The sequence below is a fragment of the Cnephaeus nilssonii genome (genome assembly GCF_951640355.1).
Source record: "Cnephaeus nilssonii genome assembly, chromosome: 14".
Lineage (NCBI taxonomy): Eukaryota > Metazoa > Chordata > Mammalia > Chiroptera > Vespertilionidae > Cnephaeus > Cnephaeus nilssonii.
Genome location: NC_137085.1, coordinates 23,251,843 through 23,277,402, shown reverse-complemented (window position 1 = coordinate 23,277,402; position 25,560 = coordinate 23,251,843). Strand labels below are relative to the sequence as shown.

At 39.6% G+C, this 25,560-nt stretch overlaps 1 pseudogene across 1 annotated transcript; it reads right to left on the bottom strand.

Annotated features, from left to right (window-relative positions):
• Positions 1-20,288: 20,288 nt before the first annotated feature.
• On the bottom strand, positions 20,289-21,245 carry LOC307111079 (large ribosomal subunit protein uL6-like; annotated as a pseudogene). The gene is made up of 2 exons: positions 20,789-21,245; positions 20,289-20,406 (listed from the first exon to the last, which is right to left on the bottom strand). The product of its transcript is annotated as a large ribosomal subunit protein uL6-like (transcript).
• Between the last annotated feature and the right edge of the window lie 4,315 nt (positions 21,246-25,560).

Here is a 25,560-nt window from a genome sequence, read left to right as displayed (position 1 = left end):
TTCATATCTGATAGAACTATGATTCAAATGATTGACTATATATCACCAGAAAGTGTAGAGTCCAGATGATGTGGCACAACATTTTAAAGTATTGAAAGAACTATAAGCTCATAATTTATATTTATTACTAATATATATACTTTAGGAATGAAAGTGAAATAATGACATTCTTATGAATGTCTCATGAAGAGCAACTAAGACAATTCATAGCCAATAGATTTGCTCTAAAAATATTTTCTAAAGGAAGTTCTTCAGACCAAAGGGCAAGAATACCAGAAAAAAAGGAAAAGCAATAGAAATGGTAAGTATCCTGGTAAATACAAACAGATTATTCTTCTAAGTTTTTAAAAAATTTTCTGATGGTTGACAAAAATTATAACTTCTGCTGGAATTTTTGAAGTGTATAGATGAGTTTTCTACATTATAGTTGAAGTGGTAAAATACAGATGCTTAGTAGATTGAAAAGTTAAGCATGTTTTTGCAATCCTTAGAGCAATCACAAGAAGAAAAAAAAACTAGATATACTCAAATTCATAAAAGATAAGTTAAAAAGAGAATAATAAAAAAAGGTCAAATAGCATTTTCCTCCCCAAAAGGGCATTTTCTTCCCCAAAAGGGGAAATGTTAGGAATAAACAAAAAGACAAAGAGCAAATGAAACAAAACAAAATATGGTAGCTCTAAATCTACACATATCAATAATTATATTAAATGTAACAGTCTACACACTAATTAAAAGACAGAGATTATCATAATGGAAAAACCAGGCACACTTATATGATATTTACCAAAAAAATCTTCTTAAATATAACAATGCCAATATATTAAAAGGACTATCCAAGAACATAACTCACACAAAAAACCCTAAAACCAGAAGAAACATAGCACATCGAATATGTTGTTAAATATGTTTATGACTGCATATAAGAAATGAGAGTTTATGCATGAACATATTGAGGCAAGGAATTCAAGTTATGGAATTAGAGACCACTTTATTTTGCTGGAACTTACTTGCATTTTTTTACATTTTCTCAAATGAGCATTACTGAATAATTCCTAAAATAGGTTCTAATAAATGCTTTGGAGATAAAATGGAGAAACAAATATTTTGTGGTTGGAAAAAAAATTGGTTTTAGGGACCAACTGAGAAAATTGTGGGAACACAGAGATGAGTAAAATTTGGGTTTTAAAAGGCAACATTTCACATGTAAATCAAAAATTCATGAGAAAAGAAAATTATCTTGGAAACTGATTAGCTCAATTTAGAAAATTGTGAGGGACACTTGACTGAGAAGTAATAATTAGTTGAAAGATGGAAAGGTAGGTGCAAATTTCAAAATAATTGTTAGAGCTAGAAACACAGATTGAGACTATCTGCAGATAAACTGAGTACAGCTTTAAAGAGCATAGTTTAAAATCTACATGTGGAAAGCTAATTTGTTAAAATGGCTGAGTATACATCTTGCAGTTTTGCATTCTGAAGTAGTGGCACAGGAAGATTTATTACCAATATTAATTGGGGAGGTTTGGTATTATGTCCTAAGGGCAGTGGTGTTAAATATGCATATCTCTTAGAACAAGTGGTTCCTTCTCTATATTTTACTACTTAAACGCACCTCTGATTGCTACAGTAATTTAACCTTCACCTAATTTCACTAAATTACTTATAAACATCAGCTAGTAAAAGTTAATTGAAGAAATGTAATTGGATATTTTGGGTATGGCCCTACCACACAATTAAGCCATTCTTTTGACTGATGGTTTTAATGAGACATCAGTTGAAAGTAAAAGCTTGGAAAATATATGTTCCTGACTTTCATTAGTGGGCTTCAAATGAAGCAAATCCTGTTGGGCAAATAGTTTTCTGTTTTTTTAGTAAAGAGTGCCTTTATTGAGTACCTGTAAAGATGACAGACATCATTCATTGGTGGCCTCAGGTTTTTAAAAAAATATTCATTTGATTATCATGGGTAGTTCAAAATAAATGGCAATATTAAGAAAGTTAATTAACTATGGAGGTGTCAAAACAATTGCTTAGATCAGGAAATACTGTGTTTACTTAATTGTGTGATTTTGGAGTAGGTCAGGATAAGGCAAGTGAGTAAGTAAGACAAGATTAAAGGCCAACAATGGAAGAAATATATAGCCCGGAAAGAGAAATGCAATCAATGCAGATGCTATATTTAAACTCTCCCAAAGGCTGGCTGGACAAGCACTCGAGCCCCACCCACTCCTGCAATCCCTCCAAAGCCGGGCAGGTGAATATGGCATTCAGAATCCTCACAGGGGATGGCCCTTGGCTGCCTGGCTCTTGAGGCTGGGGTCTAAAGCTATTGGAGAGAGAGTCATTGGAAGGCTACCACCACCAGGGCTCCGCACCGACAGCAGACTGAAACAAACCTCCAGTCTCCCTGTGGAAAAGGCCTATTACTTGTCCCAGGGCTTCAGCATGAGGCTCAGGCTTCAGGTTTGCCACCATGCAGGGGTCCTCAAACTACGGCCCGTGGGCCACATGCGGCCCACCGAGGACGTATATCCGGCCCGCCAGGTGTTTTTGCCGCCGCTGCCTGTCCTGCTTAGCAGCCGACTTAGCAGTGTGCATAGGAATTTGTTCATAGTTGTTTTTTTTATAAACTATAGTCCGGCCCTCCAACGGTCTGAGGGACAGTGAACTGGCCCCCTGTTTAAAAAGTTTGAGGACCCCTGATCTAGAGACTATGGAAGTGCTGTCAGGGAATGTAAACCGGGGATGCCATCCTCATGCTCTCCCTTGGTCTTGCTACTGATCACTAGTACCTCCTAGAAATAATCTCATACACTCCCTGGAGCCCAGATTTCTGCAACTGTCACTACGGAGATATCTACAGATTGCCTACTATGAAGGCTGGCCAGGTTTATAGGTGGTCCCACCGTCCTCTATGCACTTACATACCTTCAAAACTGTAGCTGAAGGGTCTAGCTTCAAATCATCCTGAAACTAGGTGCTGACTGAGATCCCTCACTCTGGACTACTCACAATTCTTGGCACATCCTCAACAATGGACTTATCCAGAGTAAATCTGGCTGCTTGGAAAATCAAAAAGTTTCAAGAGAAACCCAAGAGCTAGAGCAAGGCTAAACAATAAGGTACATTTCCTACAGAAGGCCACTACTTCAAGATTGGGGGAGATAGCTGTTTTGCCTAACACAAAGAAACAAACACAGAGAATCAAGCAAAATGAAGAAACCAAGGAATGTTCTACATGAATTAGAACTTTAATGAAACAGTGAGAAATAATTATCTGATAAAGAATTAAAAGAAATAGGCATAACAATGCTCATCCAGCTCAGGAGAAGAATGGGTAAACACAGTGAGAATTTCAACAGAGATAATTTTTTTAAAATATGAAACAGAGCTGATGAATACAATAACTGAACAGGGAAAAAAACACTAGAGGGGTTTATCACAGGCTAGATGAAATGGAAAAAAGAATCAGTGGTCTGGAAGTCAAGGCAGCGGAACTCATCCAAACAGAGCAGCAAAAGGAAAAGGAATTTTAAAAAGTGAAGACAGCTTAAGGGACCTCTTGGACAATATCAAGCAGTATGATATTTTCATATAGAAATTCCGGAAGGAAAAAAGACAAAGAGATGAAACACGTATTTAAAGAAATAATGACTAACAATGTCTCCAAACTGGAGAGGGAAACAGAGATCCAGATCCATGAAGTCCAGAGTGTTTCAAACAAGAAGAACCCAAAGAGAAGGACACTAAGACACTAAGATACAATTTAATTAAACTGTCAGATGTTAAATTTAAAGGTAGAATCTTAAAAAAAAGAAAGAGACAACTTGTTGTATACAAGAGAACCCCCATATGCATATATGTATGTACTAGTATGTATGTATGTATGTGTGTATATATGTATGTATGTCTATATATACATAGACAGAGACAGAGATCCGGGATCTGCAGTCAGAGTGCGCGCTGGGTAGATAACTTGGCCACCATCTACAGGGGAGAAAGAGGCTCTATGCTCTGCCAGCAGCTTCTGCAGCAGATGCAGCCACTACAGAAACCTGGAGATTAAGCTCCCATCCTGCTGGGATGAGGATAATGGCTTCTGGAACATTCCGGAGCCCATCATCCTGGAAACCAGTCCCCCAGGGGTTTCAACAGGGCCTCGCAACAAACCAGCCCAGGAGGCCTCCGGGCAGACCCCGCGCCCCGGGAGCGCAGGAGCAGGGCCGCTGGGGCCGAGCCCAGGTGGGGCCGCTCAGAAGCAGCTGCCAGGAGCCACTTCCGGTCCTGCGGGCCAGTCCCTCCCCGGAGCCTCGGAGGAGCCTCAGGTGCCTGAGCTGCAGCCAGGACTGGGCTCAGCCCCAGCCACAGCCCCGCGGGCCGCCCAGCCAGGCCCTGAGCGGCGCCCTCCCGCCCCTGGGCCTCCGGGCCCTGCACAGCCCGTCACGAGGCCAGGAGTGGACACCTCAGGCCCTGCCTTCGGGCTTCTGGTCCTGCCAGGCCCCGGGGCGGCCCCGCCAGCCTGTCCCACCTGCTCCTCCCCAGTGACCGGAGCAGAGGGGGCCCAGGCCCTGGGAAGACGCACTTCATTCCGGTCCCCAGAGCGCCCACCTCGGCCCCGGGGTGAGCCCCGCGGAGGCCTGACCGTCCTCCTGGGCGAGGCCCCCCTGCGACCAGCCAGGGCGGTGCCCCAGCCGCTCACCTGTGCGGGTGCTGCCCTTCGTGCGGACTGGGCCCCCGAGGCCAGGAGCCGCCGGGCCTTCGCTGAGGCCCCACAGAGTGGGAGCGGCTTCCAGAAGCTCAGCATCTTGGGGACCGGGTGCCTTGCTGAGGGGCCCTGCGGCCTGCACAGGCGGAGGCCCAGGCCCAGGTTCCGCGCTGCCCACCCCTCGCTGGTCTGCAGCGGAAGGAGGCCGCTGCCAGGTACTCAGGGGACCCAATCACCTGCCCGAGGGGGGGAGGTCAGGGTGGTCAGAGTCCTTTGCAGCCCTGTCTCTATAGCTCAGACTTTCTGAGTCAAAAATACTGCTTTCTGCTTTGCTAGTTTTCTACAATTAGCCTGGCTTTTATTTTTGTTGCAATCTACTTTTATCTTTAATTTTTCTAATTTCCACATACCTTTAGTTTACATTGCTCCTTTATTTTTAAAATCTGTTTTAATGTAGAATCTTGAATCATTAATTTTAGACCTTTTTTTTTTTAAATCTGAGTACTTGAAGGTAAAAATTTCCCTGTAACAATTGTTTTAGTTCCATTTGCCATTTTTGATGCTCTATTTTGTAAGATCATTCCGTTCAAAAAACTATTCTATAATTTTTTTCTTTGATTTTTTTCTTTAACGGTTTATTTCAGAGTATGTTATTTAATTGAAAGTATTTGCAGTTTTCCTTGATATGTTGTGGTTATTGATATCTAATTACATTTCGATTAGAGAATTTTTTTTCCATATAATTTCAATTCTCTTAAATTGATTCAGTCTTTTTATGGTCCATCTTGGTGAATATGATATGAGCAGTCAAAAAGAATGTCTATTGTGACATTATCATGTGTAATGTATAATTATCCATTAGACGAAGGTTATCTCTATTCGTTTTAATGTCTAGTGGCTCAATCAGTAAGTTGATCAAGGGGACTGTTAAAATCTCTTACTATGATTAGAGAATTATGTAGTTTTTTCTTTAGTGCTGTAGTTTTTGCAACATGAGTTTCAAAGCTTGGTTATAAAGTCATACACATTTGTGATAATTATATCTTGATTTTCTGTGCTGGGATTTAGTTTTATTTCTATTATTCTAACTTGGCTTTTACTGAGCCTCTTGTTTGTGTAAAATGTCTTACACACATTTGGGGAGTTTTTGACCATTATTTCTTTAAAAAACTTATCTGTCTTGTTTTCTCTTGCCAAGCCTTCTTGGGTTCAAATAACATGTAATTTATACTTTTGATATGTCCCACAGGTTCCTACCATTCTATCAGTTTTTTTCCAAACATTTTTCTTGGTCTTCTTCAGACTGCATTATTTGTATTGCTCTATCTTGAAGATTACTGATTTTTTTCCCTCCATTATCTTTACTCTTGTTATCCAAAGAATGCTTTATTTACCTATTATATTTTTCTGGAAATTTTTATCATTTTCGTTTTATCCTCTTACTTTTTTGTGCTGAGATTTCCTGACTTATGTGTTATGAGTGTTTCTCCTTCATCATATTGAATACATAGATAGATGCTAGCTGCTTTAAAGTCCTTGTATGGTGAGTCCAACATCTGGATAATCTCAAGGTTAAAATCTATTGATAATTTTTCCTTTAAGAATTAGTAATATTTTTTCTGGTTCCTCATCCTTGATTAATTTCTATTATGTCCCACTTACTGTGAATATGACATTGTATAGTTAATTTGCCTTTAGTTATATTCTTCTTAAGAATGGTTTTTGTTTTGTTTAAATGGGCAATTAATTTGGTCATCTTTCAATATTTTATTACATCTCAGATCTCAATTGAGTTATTCTAGCATTCATGGAGAACTACTTTGAGGCTAAACCATGCATATATGGTTCAGGAACCCACCAGGGATTTTGGATAGGATTTATATCAGAATTGGGGGTTCCTCTGTGGCTCTCTCCTTTCCAGGAGTCTTCCTTCAGTTTGTAGAAGTACAGTTGCCTTGAAATATGTCTTCTGGTTTTTCAGGTTAGGAAGTCTGCAGGTTTTCTATAAGTTATAGTCACTTCACACATTGAAAATGCTGGCCTAACTGAAAACTAAAAGTTGTGGGAGTGTGTGTGTGGGGGGGGGTGGGGGGATGGACATTCTTTCTTAACAAATATCAACTCAGCTCAAGAATGTACTTGCATTTAATCATTATTCATTGCCTAGTAGTCATTGCTTTATTTTTGTAGTTTGTCTGGAGTTTATAGTTGTTATATACAGGAAGGTTGTATCCAGTAGAAGCTATTTGACTATGTTACAAACGATAGTCCTTTTCTTCATTTTTAAAAATAATTTATTATTTCATAACTTTGTGCAGGGAGGCAGGAAAATGAGGAGCCAGTGGCAGCATAGCTGGGGCTGGCCTGCCTCTCTCATCCCCAGTGGATGATGTATATCCTCAATTTCAGGCAATACTAAGATATATTTGCCCATCTGATCTTAAAATTTACATATTATTATACATATGTGGGAAAGGAGTTCTGAATTGTATATCACAGCATTCCTTTATAGGTTTTTAGCCCCAAACATTACTTCCTGTTCAAACTGAGATCCATGAAAGGGTTGTAACGTGAACATATGTAAATTCTCAGTAAATAGCAAGGCTTCAAATCAGTCATGTCCTTTGTCTCATATTTTATTTCTAATACATACAATTAATAAGGTAACAAATGATTAAGTTTATTGAAATTAATGTTATTATTGCACTACGTAATTTTCAAATTTCACTAAGCTCTGCAAATATCTTCCATGGCTGTATATCCGTATTATGTTCAGAAACAATGGCCTGAATTAATTTATATCTACTGTAGAATTATCAACAGAAACACAAAATTGCTTTCATTCCCAGCCAGTGTGGCTCAAAGTTGAGCGTCAACCCATGAACCAGGAGGTCATGTTTCGATTTCTGGTCAGGGTACATGCCTGGGTTGCAGGCTTGATCTCTAGTACTGGGTATGCAGGAAGCAGCCTATTGGTGATTCTCTCTCATCATTGATGTTTCAATCTCTCCCTAACGCTTCCTCTCTCTGAAATCAATTAAAAATATATTTTAAAAAATTGTTTTCATAAGAATTCAATAGGACTTTTAAATCTTATATGTAATATTACACTGCCATTTTTCTATAGAAATGCCATAAGCTTGCTAATTTAATATAAAGTACACACCTTAAACTTGTTTGTGAGGGAAAAGTGCAACCTGGGTGTCAGTTTCCATGGTGATTGAGTAGTACCAATTAAAGCACCTATCTGTCCTAATATTTGAAATGAATCAGTCAAAGATTAATAGTTGAACCAAATAAATTTGCTAAATTACTGCCATGGGCATGTCATGAGAAAAAAATGCATAGCTATCATTAAAATATTCTGGTTTAGATCCCAATATGTTTATGGAACATTTGATATTCTGTATACTTTTATACTTTTTTTTTCAATTCTTTGGTGATACAGGGAGGCAACTTTCTAAAAGTTTAAAATGAGGGAAATAAGATTTACTGACCACTGGCAGTTAAAATTGGAAATATACATTTAACAGGGGAATTTGGTAAATTCTAAAATAATGAACTTTTATAATAAGTTATAGGGAAAGCTTATGGATTTCTCATGATCAAATTATCAAAATATTGCTTAAGGCCAAGTTAATCTGTAGTAACAAGACAAAAGGGAAAACTATGTGACAGAGAATGATGTTAATACTGACAGAGGGAAAGTTAAAGACATTCAGAGAAGAAAACAGCCCAAAGGAAAAGAAGCCTATTTATTTGATAAATATTGAAATATTTCAATAAATATTAAAAATAAATATTTTCACTTACATTGAAATTGCATATTACATATGGCCATTTTGTTATCAAAAATGTCCAGAAACTATACATTGTTATCATTTGAATTGTTATGTAACTGAACAAAAAGAAATAAGGCAAAGATAATGATGAGTGATATATATCAAGTGCTCACTATATTTCAGGCTTCACATGCATTATCTCTTTCAATACTAATGGCAGCACTCTTAAGTATTTCTATTTTTTGTGATAGTTCAATAGCTTAGTGTAAATTAATAAATTGTGTTACTATCGTATACTCTGGTATTGTATCCATCAGTTAGTTTAGCTTAGGTTTGTCAGATTAGGTACTTAAGGGCAGATTACATCTGGGCACTGAGTAGCAAGCCTGAACTTCCAAACATTTATATTATTGAATATGTCTAACTAGTTGAGGTTATATTTGATTTTTTTCAATATATTTTATTGATTTTTTTTACAGAGAGGAAGGGAGAGGGATAGAGAGTTAGGAACATCGATGAGAGAGAAACATCGATCAGCTGCCTCTTACACACCTCCTACTGGGGATGTGCCCGCAACCAAGGTACATGCCCTTGACCAGAATCGAACCTGGGACCCTTCAGTCCACAGGCCAACACTCTATCCACTGAGCCAAACCAATTAGGGCTCATATTTGATTTTTAAATTCATCATTCTATCCCTTGCTCTTTAATTCAATGACATTGAAATTCCTTTCAAAAATATATTAAAATGCGTATTGCCTAAAATTCTATATTATTAGCATATAAAATAAGTAAATTTAGAAATATGAATATAATGAAATATGATTTACCATTCACAGAATAAGTTACATGGTGAGCTATGGAACACCAATAATGACTAAAATCATCAGCAATATTGTACAGAATAGGCAGAATGAAATTAGTGGAGGACAAAGATGTATATTTGGAGCAAGGAACATGACAAGAGAAAGTATAAGACAAAGCTTAATATTTCTGAAGAGTTTAGCCAAAGGAGAGAAGGATGATATGCTATGGGGGAAGGCAGTCTACCTGTTTCAGGATGGGAGATAGAAAAAAAGAGCTTGAATAGAATGAAGGGCCAGGTTCTGGGCATTGGATTCAAATAAGAGACTTATTTCCCTTAACAAAGACAAATTGTATTATTTTCTGGATTTTAGGATTAGTTTTTGTCATAAACAATTATTTTGTCATAAAGAATGAAGGATTAATTTTTGTCATAAAGAATGAAGAATTTTCCAGTTAATGGAATATGCTATACCGAATACAAATGATTATTTCATGTAAAAAGAAGCTTACCTATATTTTAATAAAAACCCTGCTGGAAGGAGAAGCACAAACTTCTGTTATTGTTTCTAGATAATTTTAAAATTCATCAGTGAGGAATGCTGATAATTATTTTTATGTTGTATACATGTATATGTGTGTATTTGTGCAATCTAAGAGATACTGATTTGTCCCAGGTCACAGTTATCCAGGATTTATATTGAGAGTTCTGACCTTTGTTCTCTTTCACTCCCTTACAATGCAATTGTAGCGTTAAACTGGATGGTCCTTGATCAGGATGTTAAAGTGTATTGGTCTGCACCATGCTTTAATTCTTCATATTTTGTCAGATAAATACGGTATTTCAGTTACAATGTTTTCATACGCAATGAGCAGGTGGCTTTGTTTCCAATCCTTTGTATAGTTGAGAAATTTTTTACAGTCTTCATGTAGGAAAAAGAACTAGATTTAAGTTATTGGTTCATAATATTTTCATATAAAAACTTATTAACAATTCATTGCATTTTTTAATTTAGTTTTGAACCTAATGTTGCAGAGGCAAAGTCTGAAGCTAGTTTTCTTGCTGTTCTATTTTACCATGTGCTTTACTGCTATAAGGTTGTTAATGTTATTGTTGGCTATTTGGGATTTTTGTCTTGTTTTTATTTGTTTTCTTGCATTTGCCTCTCTAGCCTTAAGATTTTACTACTTTTATTCAGGCTTTATAAATTTTGGGACAAATTTTAGTTGATACCCAAACACAAGTGGACACATTTTTTTTTTTTCACTTTACAAGTTCTGCCATAAAATGGTCCCTCTAAACAAAAAGTTCACAAAGAATACTGACTTTTATAATTTCTTGATATGTAGCAAAACTTATATCTCTGTTCTCCTTAATATATGTACATCTTTATTCAATTCTTTTGATATTTGAAATGCAAATTTTGTCTGCCAAGCCCAGCCAGGCCAGTCTCACAATATGTCCTTGAGGATTTTACCACCGTTTCTACACATTGATAGAGGTACATATCAGATATTGATTAAATTAAGTAAAACAAACCTCTTTCTGAAATGAAATTGTTTGCATGTAGTACATGAATTCCCTATGTTCTTTCCCAGATAGAGGTCTTGAATAATCAGGAATTATACCAAATTATTTTAGATATCTGTAGAGCATTGTGCTTAATTAATTAATCCACATGCACCATCTAATCTAAAATAATTGAAAATCTAGAAATATTTTTGAAAACACCAAGACTGTGGTTTTGAAATATATTAGCTAAATCTTCAGCGACTCACAGATGGAAGAGAAACAGGTGATGAGAGATTTAGTAGTAAATTCTTAACAGAGGTGCTGGTAAAGAATTACGGAATTGCAGAAGATTATCATTTACTTGAAAAGAGCAATTTTTTTGCATTTCTTCAATATTTCCATTTTAATATTCTTAAAGCAAAAAATATTCATGGTAAATCCAAAAAGAATTCATTTACCTATCAGAACTCATTAGAAATAATTAAATTTTATTTGTATGGCTCAATTAATTAAGCAGATTGAGTTCTGTAATCTAAGAGATTATATTTTTGGTAGAAAACAAAGAAAAAGGATGTGCCATTTTAATTTTTAATGGAAATAAAAATTTAATTAATGCTATAGGGAAGGAATGCATTTTTAAATTTTTTTCTTGAATATCAATACTGATATAATGAGAGGAGAGAGAAGGAAAGGAGGAGGATTTTTTAAGATTACCAAATCTAGTCATCCAGTCCCAGTCTCCTTACAAAACACTATTGCCCATTTTTAAAGCAGAAGTATCATTGGTAGTGATAACTTGAAATGTAATGCACAATAGATATGTATTTTACTTATACATTTTCTCATTTATTTAATCACTTATTATTAATATTATGTTAGAAATCACATTGAAGTACATAACATATATAAACCTAGATGTTTTTATCACTCATAAATTAAGCCAAAGAGGTAAGATAAAATGTGCATGCTAACTATTATTCAATATAAAACAACCTATCAAAAGTGATAAATATTTCTGCTTCAGCAATTTGGCTAAATTTCTATTGGAGTAAGAGGATGTGTTAGGAGTCAGGCAAACGTGGATTCAAATTCATATTTTACTTCTGTGACATTCGGCTTTCTTATTTGTTAAGTACCCCTACCTGAATATGCTGTTGTATTGATTCAAAACATTAAAAATAAGGTACCTAGGAAACTGGATTAGTATTACTAATGCTTCAATTATAGAGCAAGGCCACATCCACTGAGAAAAATGCAAATGCTTTTAGATGTTAAAAACAGAAGGTTTTTGTAATTACCTACCAATTATTTGTTCCCTTATGTAACATTTTAAAAGCAGATGTTGAACATCAATTAATTTGTATTTGTTTAGGAGGGACTCTATCAACAAACGAAAAACCTGTAAATCAAACTTGCCATGCTTCCTTCCTGGAAAATCTGGGCCAAATCTGTCACTCGCTTCTGGCAAATATGCAGGATATTATGGTATGGCTTCTGCCTGAAGTTTCACTCTTGGCTTCACCTGCTAGTTTTCACTCACAGTGGTGGGATTTTAAATCACATAGCCTGCTCCAATTCAACTCCGCCATTTAGTAGCAGTTACTTATATTCCCCAGGCCTAAATTCCCTGTGGTAAAAGAGGGTTAACAATATGTACCCAAGGAGATTTGGGAGGATTAAAATAAATGATGCATACAGAATGTATGGTAATGTGTCTAGAAAGTACTCAGTAAATTATTGTGTTATTATATTATCATATTTCAACTACCTATTACTTTATATCCTTACTAGAAGCCCGATGCACGAAATTCGTGCACAGGGGGAGGGGGGGTCCTCAGCCCAGCCTGCAACGACGCCAGCATCCTGCGCCCCAGCTGGCCTCTGGCCAGAGGCCCGCCCACCCTCCCTCCCTCCACGGACTGGGGCATGCAGGACACTGGGGCTGTTCACAGGGGTGATGCTGCCCCAGCATCCTGTGCGCCCCGGCCAGCCTCTGGCCAGAGGCCCGCCTGCCCGCCCTCCCTCCCTCCCTTCCTCTGCAGGCCGGGGCGCGCAAGATGCTGGGGCTGATCGCCGGGGTGATGCCGCCAGCATCCAGCACCCCGGCCACTATGGGCGCTGCCATCTTTGTGACAGAATGATGGTTAATTTGCTTATTACCCTTTTATTAGGTAGGATATTTATATGCATGTAAAAATCATATTTTCAAAAACCAGATAGGATGAGTAAGTAAACTATGATTTCTTTTTCTTCAATTTGATGTAATTCATACTTTTAAGTTCACCATTTGTCTTTGATCCTTTTATATATTAATGTTCCCAATTTCAGACCAAAACATCAGGTATCAATTATTTAGCTCAGCAAATGAGGCTTCCCTGACCCCTCCTCTCTCTGAACTTGAATATGGAAACATTCCATTTTCTTTAACTTTGAAGCATTGAAAGCTAGTTCTCTAAATGAAAGGAAATAGAAACAAAATGGAAAGCCAAACTAATTTTACTTAAGAGGTTACAGTTTTCAAAGTCAGAGATTTGGAGCTCTTCAGTGTTACTTAGTCAATGTAATCATAGATATTTGTCTTGTGGAGAATTATATTGTGACATATGTGTGGTAAGCAGGACTGCTATTATATAAATTACCCAATATTTGTGGCTTGAAGTAGCAGAGAACAAAAGAAAGCACACATGAAGTTTTCTGTTTTTTTTAATAGATGTCAAATTGCTTGGTGTGAATTCTTTTTATAAATTTTCCTTTATTGATTTTTTTTTCAGAGAGAGGAAGGGGGAGGGATAGAGAGATAGAAAAATCAATAAGAAAGAAAAATCATCAATCAGTCGCCTCCTGCACACCCACTACTGGGGATTCAGCCTGCAACCCTATACATGCTCTTGATCAGGAATTGAATCCACAACCCTTTGGCAGGCAGTCCAATATTCTAAACACTGGGAAACACCAGCCAGGGCGAGAAAAATGATTTCTGTTATATTAGACACATAAAGAAAAAGTGCTGCTCAGTTCCATGTTTGATAGAAAGCTAGGGTATCTAACTCAGGAAAAAGGCAGTGGTGAACAGGGATAAATAGAAAGAAAATGTTACTATATTTTCTTTATGTTTTTTTACCTGATTTTTCCTGCTGTAGTTAAGTGTGTCATCACTGTTTGTTAACAGTGATTTGCATTTTGGCAAAGCTGGTTCTATAATTATTTGAAAAACATACCAGATTTGGGTAAGCAGTAAGCAGTAGTTTTAGATTTTTAAAAACTAATATTGTGATTATAAAATTTTTTGTTTTACTCTCAAAGAATTTCAGTGATTAATTGAAAGGCAATAAGTATTAAATAATAGTAAAACATTATCATGAAATAGAACTCAACAATTTTGGCTAGTAAATTGCTTGGCTCATTGGTCCCATATAAGCTCAATTAATATTTTATCTTTATATTTTCATAAGTGGGTATTTAGTTGGAACAGTTTCATTCTCAATATTACCTCAGAATAGAAAGGAGATTCTGACTATATGCCGGGAACTATCAATTCTGGAAGAGGCTCAATGTTATTTCCAAAGTTGAAGGTTTAATTACTGCTTTATTATTTTGTTTGCCATTTGACTTATTTTATTCATAAAACTGTTATAAAGAAGTTTAAAAATTATAGTATTTTTAAAAATCTGTTCTCTCCTTCATACTCATAGGAACCCTATGAGCCAGGTAGGCCAGTAATATTTTTCTATTTTTATTATGAGCAAAATACATTGTAGGTAGTATCCCACTAGCATAGATCTAATGTTGGTGGTCTACAAATAAAATATGTCTTATGACAACAAGTGATATGTATTCTTTTCCAAATAGAACATAGTTTAGTCTGTTAATAAGAGTATCTTTTATTTTAGAAGACAAATTTCTCAGCACTGTGCTCAAGCAATAAATCTGTGGTTTGAATTTGTACATGTTCTGTGAATCACTTGGAATTATATCAAATTGTCACTTGTAAATTATGAAATTATTTATAAAAACGTTCACCTTTTTAAAATTTTCCACTTACTAGCTATGTTACCTTGAACATATTACTTAATAGCTCGATGTCTCAGTTTCCCCATTCATAAAGTATAAGTGATAATTTTACCAACTTTAGACAGTTGTTATGTAGGTCATATGAATCAATAAGTATAAAATACTAAGCACAGGTCCTGGCTATATAAATGTTAGCTATTATTAATATCATCATCATCATCATTACTCCTTTTTTTAAAGCATAGCATAGGGTTAATACATGAATAAGCACCAAGTGTTGGCACTATGTTTACATAGTCTTTTAAGAGAAAGGATAAATGATGAAGTCATGTAGGAAGTAAACAAAGTTGGTTCCAATAAAAAAAGAAATAACATATATAATTAAGGATAAAATCTAGGCCTCAGCTTTGTCAATAAATCAAAATTAGAAAACAAGTTGCATGTTATTGTTGTCTGAATAATGGAATAAAGTGCAGATTTAGAATATGGCTATAAAATAATTTATGCAAGGACCAGTGTATAGCAAATACTGAAGATTTTCCTGTGTATCTTTAATATTTGTTGTCTCCAAATTGCACCCGAAGACAAGCAAATACTATGACAGAAATGGTCATAGGTACCCAAACACTGGTCCTCATCCTACTTATGATGTATTTAGAGAAACAGCAATTGATAGAAGTTGTTCCTAAGCCTATAACATAGTTCAAAAGTAAGCACAGTTAGTTGAGCTTGAAAAGGAATACTTGGACTATAGACGGCAATGCTCACAGTTAGAACAAAGCCACAATAAGAGTTACGGTTCTCTCTTTTCAGCTGTAGCTGCAAAGTATCCTTGAAAGTTTATCTTCTTGGGTGCATTGTATCGAATACAAAAATTCCCAGGACATTAAATTATGTGGCAATATTTAGATTAGGAATAAACTTTTGCAACATCAGTAGTTTTGGGGAAAGGACCTTAGCGCCACAGCCTGCAACTGTTCAAGGGAAATTTTCCAACTTAAGGAGCAGAATAGAAGACTCCAATGAAAAAGAGTTATAATAAACAAAATTATTATAAAGTTGAGCAAAACTCAGTAGGGGGATCTTAAAAACAAACTAAGTACAGTTCTTAACCCTTTGCACTCGCTTGCTTTTTTTCTCGATTCCTTTATTCTAATGCTAACCGTGTCGAGTCACACTTGACATCCGAGTGCAAAAGGTTAACCCTGACTTTCCCCCCAAAAAAATATTAGTTCTAAATATTGGTGGTTGTTTAACAGTTAATTTATTTTTTCAAAATTTTTTCCTGAATAGTCCAGAGAGATCTCTAGGGATATAAGGGAAATTATTTTCTCTGAGAGGAGTTCAAGAAAATATCTTGTGCCCTGGCCAGGTGGCTCAGTTGTTTGGAACATTGTCCTGTATACTCAAAGGTTACAGGTTTGATTCCCAATTGGGGCACATACCTGTTGGTTAATCCCCAGTCAGGGCAGGTACAGGAGGCAGCCATTCGATACCTCTCTCTCTGTGTCTCAAATCAATAAGTATATCCTTGGGTGAAGATAAAAGAAAAAATATCTTGTGTGCCTAACTTTTGATCCATGGTCTTTCCAATTTGGATTACTTCTGTAGTGAACAGATCAACTGTTTTAGTGATATTATCCAGGGTTTTGATATATTTTTTTAATAATTACATATAAAACTTTGTGTCTTTGCATGTTCCCCTTATGAATAAAAGACTGGAGTAGGGCAGAGAACATAATTCCAATATTATCTGGGGTGACCAGATTGTCTAAGTTTATTTACAGTGCTTAATCTTTCTCTTCCAGTGTTTGATAGTTTCTATTATAGAGAAATCTGCCTGCTTTGCCATAATCTGAACCCTGACATTGGCATTGTAGCCAGAGCACTGTAAATCTTTAAGAAAACTTTCAGAGAGATCAAGAACATAATGTTGGTTAAAATGAACAAGAAGAAAAAGTTATTTCTTTAACTTGTGGCCAAATGGAATTTTCCAGCTATGATAAGTATGGCCTGAAAAATATATATTTAAAGAATGAGGATTTAAGGTAGTTTAGGAAAATACAATAATTTAAATTCAAGAAGTTAATATTTTTCAAAAGCATTTACATCTATTACACATCATTTCTTTGGTTATATAATCACAGGTAGAAACCTTTTTTGGGGTTCTTATTTTCCATCTATGATGACTTTACAAACATTTTGGTAATTTATGTTTCCCTTAACAATGTGAGATTGAATACTTTCCTGCAATACCTCTACTGTTTTTAATTTCTATTTTCCATATCTTTCCACTCGATCAACATAGTACTTATTTAAGAAGTTTGCCACCTATCCAAACAAGTGGATTTTTAGAGCTATCAATGCATATTGCATCTATTTCTCAGCCAATATCAACCATAGAAAATGCACAAAGCATTTATAGCATTTGGTGCACACACACATAATCATGTTTGTATTATTTATGTATAATGAACACAATATGTATTTTATACATAACTTAACAGGGTAAATATAGCATCATTTACTGCATAGATATTTTCTTTATAAATCTTGATTAAGCAGTCACACTTAGCTGCATTCAAAACCAGTTATAGCTATTTCTTCATGTTGATTGTTAGAACATTATATTGGTCTGTAGACAGGCATATGTATTTCATGCATATGGCCCAGATTTCTCTTCATTTATTAACATGTACACAGTAGATATAAATCCAATCACATGAATAGCACAAATTCATTAATTATTTATTCAGCATACATTCTTTGTCTGTGCTTGTGAACATTTATTACTGAAAAGCAAAAAGAATTTCTTTTCTATTTGGGACTCCCAGGAAAGAGAGAAAGGTGAGCTATAAAATCTACCTTAAACATACTTAAATAGAAATTCTAGAAAACATACTAATAGGGCTTACGAGAAGGAACGACCTTTACTATGAAATGCTCTTGTTATGCACCTATCTCCATTTCTGTTACCTATCAAAACTTTTGACATCCTTCTGGACTAGGGAAAAGAAAAGCATTAGTATGCATGCTGTTATTGCTCAACCCATGTACTCACTGTACATCTGAGCTAGAAAAACTGCACAATTGTAAAAAACATTTGATCAAAATAAGCAGTAAATTGAAATAGGGGGTATTGTGGCAAACAAAAGATGTTCATCACTGAACGATGATCTCAGGTAAGAATGCACTCAGATTACTTCCACAGAGTGTCTCAGAGCAAGAGAACAATACTGTTAGCTATCTCTGTCAGCTCCAGCATTCAGTTGTGGTAGATGATGGGGAAACTTTCTGGATCTGTTTTCACCAGAAAAGAGGAATTGGACTCTTGACGATTTATGCACTCTGCCCAAAAACTCCACCTAGATTTTTTTAAAGGTTGGCACAATGCCCCTGATGACTCATCTTATCAGTAGCCACCTTCTATCATTTGATTCACAGTTTATAGTCTATATTTACCATCTCAGTTATTTTTCTGATGACCTGAGAAAAAATACTACCAATGAATCATAGAGGGTGGAGAACGCTGACCGTCAGAGCTTCAGTCACTCTGGGTGGCTATTAATCAAGATGATGCATTACTAAAATAGCTGCCTGGGTGTGACTGAAAGCTGATTGCAGCTGCCTGCCTAGCATGTCAGAAGTTTATTTGCTATTTGGAGTATATGGAATGTGAATGTTAATGGTATGCATTTAAAGAAGGTGCAAGTGGAACGTGACGAGCCTCAAGGGAGGTCAGTTTGGATGTGATATGGTGTTATGACATTACCAATAATATCCTCTGGAGATATATAAGGGTCATTTATGTGATACCTGTGTCACACACAGATAAAGACATAGTAGGGGACTGAATATACCTAAGTGGTAGTTTCACAGGGCACATAATGCTTTAGGGTGCATTAGTGTCCACAACTGTACAAAACAATAAATATTTGCTAGAAGTCATATATGTTATGGCTTGGTCAGAACTGGCCAGGCAGCCAAAAATATTCTGTGATATTCTTAGAAATGAAAGGGCACACACAAGTAAATGCATCCATCAAAATATAAGAGATTCTGTTTCTGCCTGGGATGTAGAAACCTGGAAAGAGCACCACTTTCAAACAACAGAAGAAGCTAGATAATACAAAATCATAACCTTTCATGAACCCAAGAGACAGCGGAAGTAATAGAGAAAATAGTTTAAATCCATGGGGAAACAAAAGGGAAATGCTTGGGTCATCTCTTGCAGAATATGGGAGGATGATAGGCTAGACACTACACAAATGAGAAAGAAAAATGGGGAAAAATATTAATGAATTACTAAAAGCTGAGTCTGGCCTAGTGTACAGATATAGAACTCATGAGCATTAAAGAAACATGTACAGGCAAGCATTCTTTGGAGATAATGTGAGTTCACTTCCAAACCACTGCAATAAAGTGAAGACTAGCATACCTCAGAAATATCGCAGGATTGGTTCAGACATCCATAATAAAGCAAGTATTGCAAGAAAGCATGTCATAATATTTTTGCTGATGAAAGGTCCTGACTTCAGTTTTTAAAAATGCACCACCTGTGAAGTGCAGTAAAATGAGGTAAGCCAGTCATTTGGGCCCATAGGCAGGCTCTTCTCCACGGACCTCAACAAGGCATGCCGGAGAAAGATTGGAGGCAAGGTGGAGTGAGTGAATCATCTATACTAATAAAAGGGTAATATGCTAATTAGACCAGACATCTTCCAGACATCCTTCTGGACAAAGCCATAGTGGCAGGGGCCGAGGCAGAGGTGGTTAGGGGTGATCAGCTGGCATGGGGGAGCAGTTAGGGGGCGATCAGGTCGGCAGGGGGGAGCAGTTAGGAGGCGATCAGGCTGGCAGGCAGAGGCAGTTAGGAGCAATTAGGCCAGCAGGGGAGCAGTTAGGAGCATCATCAGGCCATCAGGCAGAGGTGGTTAGGGTGATCAGGCAGGCAGAAAGGCCAGCAGTTAGGAGCCAATGGTCCTGTGGGATTGGGCCTAAACTGACAGTTGGACATCCCCCGAGGGGTCCTGGATTGGAGAGGGTGCAGCCTGGGCTGAGTGGACCCCCTGCTCCATGCACGAATTTCATGCACTGAGCCTCTAGTCTATCAATAGTCATGGAAAAGGAGAACAACTGCTGTTCAAAAGAAAGGTACAAAGCCCCACTTGGATGCTTCTCTGCTGCAAAAGCCTTAAAACTACTGGGAAAAGACAATGAGACCTGTGAACTGCAGCACATATTGCATAAAGAGGAAGGATTCATTAGAGATAGGAAGAAACCATCCTGTGTTCCTATTATTAGACAACTCCTACCACTGGAGAAATGTAGGATCTTGAAAACACCCAACTAGAGTCCCATGGAGATAATGCTTTTTTTTGTTTCATTTAGTTGCACTTTAAAATGTCACAAATAAGTCTGAGTAATCACCCAGCATCTTAACTGTTTCTGTAGTTGAGCAATTTAGATCTTATTTATCAGCCTGCTGTCCTGTTTCTTTTTCAGAAAACTAGATACCATTCCCAAATTTTCTGATATATTTTTTTAACTGTTGTGGCTTGCTGAATCAAACAGCTAAAATTAATACAAGTTTATTTACCATTTGCAACAGCATGGATGGAACTGGAGAGCATTATGCTAAGTGAAATAAGCCAATTGGAGAAAGATAAATATCACATGATCTCACTCATATGTGGGATATAATGATCAACATAATTTGATGAACAAGAATAGATCCAGAGACAAATGGCAGAGGAGGGGGTTAGAGAGCAATCAAAGGACTTGTATGCATGCATATTACCATAACCAATGAACACAGACACTGGGGCGGTGGGGGCTTGCCCATGGTGGGAATGGCTTGGGGGAGGGGCGGGGCGGGTCAAGCAAGGGAAAAAGGAGACATATGTAAAACTTTAAACAATAAATAAAAATTAAATAAAAACATTGAAAAAAATAAAATTAAATTAATACAAGTTTAATGTCATCTCCTTTAAGAATTAACTCATCTTTCTGGGCTTCAGATAACTGAAAAAGCACCCTGATCTGATCCAAACACTGTGGATGTATTTTTCACCCAAGTAATTTCTGATTTCAACAAAAGAACCATTCTCCTGAATAATGACCTTGATGTGGAAGTGAGCATTCACAGACCTCATCTTACAATGGGAGCCCAGTGTAACACCCTTGATCATGGTTGTTATATGACTGCAGATAGTGTGAATGGTAGCCAGTTCCTTTCTATTTCCCCACCATTTGTCAACCTGGAACCTCCTCTTTTTCTTTCCAAGGAGACCGAGTTCTACATTGATTTGGTTGAAGTCTGTCTTAAGGGTGCCTCTGGGGCCTTTCACAGTAACTATGTGTCCCTTCAGAGTGATGTCCACATTTTTTGGAATGTCATCAGTCTGATTGCTAGAATGGTCTTCATCCTCACAGTAGATGCTGCAAAGAGGAATTTTTTTTTAAACCCTGTTTTCCACCACCAGCTTAGCAAATATGGAGCAACTATGAAAAGCTCAGCTGAACCTGATGGCACTGAGCTGCCAGGAGTTATTGCAGGCAACTGAGATGACAAGTCAGAATGGAAGAAACAATCAAGCCTTTAAACACTCACTGTTTAATATCATAGGCAAGAAGCTCAACTTGAGAGAGCACCAACTCCTCCCTCTTCCCTTTATACCTGGAATGGCTCACCTGCTGAGAAGGTAAATCAGCACACATACAGGTGTCATCTCTCTGTGGGTGGCGCCCTGAACAAACAGTGCAGTTGTGTGGAGCTGGAGGCTGGAAGAGGACAAGGGAGAAGGGCTAGGAGTAGGAAAGTACTGAGTACTTAGAATAGAGAAAAGTGTCTTTAAGGTTCTCCTCCTCCCCCTAGTAAGGAAGTCTACACAAAGGCAGCTGAGGAAGGCTTTTGCCAAGTGGCCCAGATAAAGAGGCTTCTGAATGGTGGCCCTTGGGCTAGGAATGCAGATTTGTGTAAGCACACCCAATTGGCTAGGGGAGCCTGAGTCCTTGATGGTAACTTCCTTCCAAAACTGTGATGCATTGACTGTGTACCAAGTTTCCTGCAGAGAGGGCAGCTTTTCTCTTCAGCCTGCCAGGTAAAGCCTTTGAAAATGCCTGTGGTTGAACCTGAAAAATCACTGATAGGCTTTTTTGCCAGAAGCCAAACTCCTCAGTAACAAGCAATAGCAGTCTACCATTGATAATGTGAAGAGAAATCTCCTTGGAGACATATATACAAAGGACAAACTAAAAGCTGAGTGTGGAAGAAAAACATAAGGAAAACTTTCTAGGAATCCAGCCTTTGCCTTAAGTACAAGCTAGCACTAGAAAAATTTGAAGATACTGGTACAATAAAGGTAACCACAAAATCCAAATGTAGCTCAGCTCCTGATTAATATGGCTCAGCCCACATACTAATGGCTTAATAAAAAAGCAGAACAGGCCCATTTTCAGACATAATTACTATTAACCATTTTTACTGTGTTGATCATGATGTCTGCCCACTAATAAAAAAATATTAAAGATAGATTAAACAAAGCAAGAAAAAAGTAATCCACTGTCAATAGACAAAGTACTGAACAGAATGAGACTCAGAGATAACCCATATGTTTCTATTGTCATACAGGGAATATTGAGTATCCATATTATTTTAGAAGCTCTAGAGAAATAGGAAACAGTATGCACTAACAAATGAGGAACCTCAGCATAGAATTATGAGAAAAATTCCATTAGAAATGCTAGAAGTAAAGAACAAGATAATACAGATGAAGATTGTGTTTGCTTGATGGACTCATTGGTAGACTTGACATAGCCAAATACAGAATTATGGACTTAAACCTAAGTCAATAGCAATTACAATGCTGAAACAAAGTGAAAAAGAGAGTAGGGAGGAAAACAGAGCATCAAAGAGCTAGGAGAAAATATCAGACCACCAAATATGTGTCACTGGAGATTCAGGAAGAGAAGAGAGAGATAATGGGATCAAGAGATATTTAAAGAGGTAATGGCACATAATTTACAAAATTGATAAATATAGTAAGTTATAGAATTAATGACCCTAGAGCCGTGGTCGGCAAACTGCGGCTCGCGAGCCACATGCGGCTCTTTGGCCCCTTTAGTGTGGCTCTTCCACAAGATACCACGGCCTTGCCGAGTCTATTTTGAAGAAGTGGCATTAGAAGTGTTTTTTTTGTTTTTTGTTTTTTTTTAATTTCTTTATTGATTAAGGTGTCACATATTTGTCCTCATCCCCCCATTCCCATCCCACACCTCTCCCCATGGATGCCCCAACCCTCTGTTGAACTTAAGCATTGGTTAGGCTCAAATGCATGCACACAAGACCTTTGGTTGATCTCTCCCCCCTCCCCCCACCCTCTCCTATCCTCCCTCTGAGGCCCGATAGTCCGATCGATGCCTCCTTGTTTCTGGTTCTGTTCTTGTTCATCAGTCTATGTTGTTCATCATTTCCCCTAGATGAGCGAAATCATGTGTCACTAGAGATATACTTATAAGAATTGAATGTGCGACGAGCAATAATAGTTATGCTGACAGGCAAATGAATCAGTCTGTAGTGAGTTTCTTTCTGGTCCAACAGTTCTTTTGAGACCCAATATCAATGTCCACCAGTTCCTTATGAGTACATGTCGGCACTGACACCTCAGCTCTGGATGGTGGACAAATGGTGGTAATGCAGGTCCGACTCCCTCTGGTTTGGTCTCGGCCGGATCCAGGGGCACGGCTTCACCCGGATCCAGGGGCCCACGGCCTCACCCGGACCCGGAATCCAGCCTCACCCGGATCTAGGGGCACACGGCCTCGCCCAGACCCAGGATTCAGCTTCATCCGGACCCAGGGGCGCATGGCCTCACCCGGACCCAGGGGCGCGTGGCCTCTCCCAGACCCAGGGTCGCGTGGCCTCACCCGGATCCAGGGGCCCACGGCCTCACCCGGACCCGGGACCCAGGCTCACCCGGATCCAGGGGCCCACGGCCTCACCCGGACCCGGGGCCAGGCTCACCCGGATCCAGGGGCCCACGGCCTCACCCGGACCCGGGGCCAGGCTCACCCGGATCCAGGGGCCCACGGCCTCACCCGGACCCGGGGCCAGGCTCACCCGGATCCAGGGGCCCACGGCCTCACCCGGACCCGGGACCCAGGCTCACCCGGATCCAGGGGCCCACGGCCTCACCCGGACCCGGGACCCAGGCTCACCCGGATCCAGGGGCCCACGGCCTCACCCGGACCCGGGACCCAGGCTCACCCGGATCCAGGGGCCCACGGCCTCACCCGGACCCGGGACCCAGGCTCACCCGGATCCAGGGGCCCACGGCCTCACCCGGACCCGGGACCCTGGCTCACCCCGATCCAGGGGCCCACGGCCTCACCCGGACCCGGGGCCAGGCTCACCCGGATCCAGGGGCCCACGGCCTCACCCGGACCCGGGGCCAGGCTCACCCGGATCCAGGGGCACACGGCCTCACCCGGACCCGGGACCCAGCCTCACCCGGATCCAGGGGCACACGGCCTCACCCGGACCCGGGACCCAGCCTCACCCGGATCCAGGGGCACACGGCCTCACCCAGACCCAGGATTCAGCCTCACCCGGACCCAGGGGCGCATGGCCTTGCCCGGACCCAGTGGCACGTGGCCTCACCCAGACCCGGGGCCCAGCCTCACCCTGACCCAGTTCCCAGCCTCACCCGGACCCAGGGGCACGCAGCTTCACCCGGATCCGGGACCCAGAGGGGTTTCATCTTCTTGATCCCAATTCCTGTTGGTCAATTCCCTCTCAGCAATTCCTTCGGCCATTTTCTCAGAGTTCCAGGGCAGCCACAGCAGAACTCGTTGGGCGGCGGGCTCGGCGAAGCTCCGGTGTGCCCGGTGCGCGGCGGCGGGCTGGTCCGGGGTGGCTGCGTCGGCCCTTGGGTCTGCAGCGGTGGCCGGTCGCCGAGCGTGCGCACCTGGCCGCTTCCGGGGCGTTGAGATTCTTGAAGGACTCGGAGGTCAGCAAGCGCGTAGTCTCCCACCCCATGTCTCCCAGGGGCTCGTCTGTCCGTGCTCGGCAGCGAGTGAAGCCTTCCCTTCAGCCGGAGACCGCTGGGGGAACTGCGCCGAGCACGATCCAGGCCGCCATTGTGTCGCCTGAGCCGTAGTTTTTAAAGTGTGGTCTTTGGGTCACCGGCATCAGCTTCATCCCGCGTACCCCTCTCTTTTATTCTAGTTGTAGAGCATCTGCTCAGTCAGCCGTCCGGTGGTTCTGGATGGTGTCTGCTCTGCTCTCCCGTCGTAGTCTCAAAATTGTTGTGGTAGGCAGCAATCAGGCTACTGCCCTATGCCTCCATCTTGGTCCTTGTTTGTATAGTTAAGTCTTGATTGTTGTTGGTGTCACTGGGAGGAATTGTCCTCCAGGCCAATTGGTCGTGCGGACCCTCTGTGTCTATAAAGGAAGAGTTGCTGTGCGGGAGACACGTTTATTTGCCGGGTCTTGGTGCAGCAAGGCTTTGGCGCTCACTGCATCTGCCTCTTGAATGTGTCCCTTATGGTAGTGGTTGAAATCTGGTGTCATCTCACACCGACCACTAGATGCCTTCGTTTCTGGGTCTCCAATGGAGTGTAGGTCAGCTACTGCCTGTGGCCCCTCAGCATGAATTACAGCATCCCTTATATTCGTGACCTGTTTCGGTGCCTTCCCCTTTTGGCTGCCTCCCTATTGCTCAGCTTCCCCAATCTCCCTA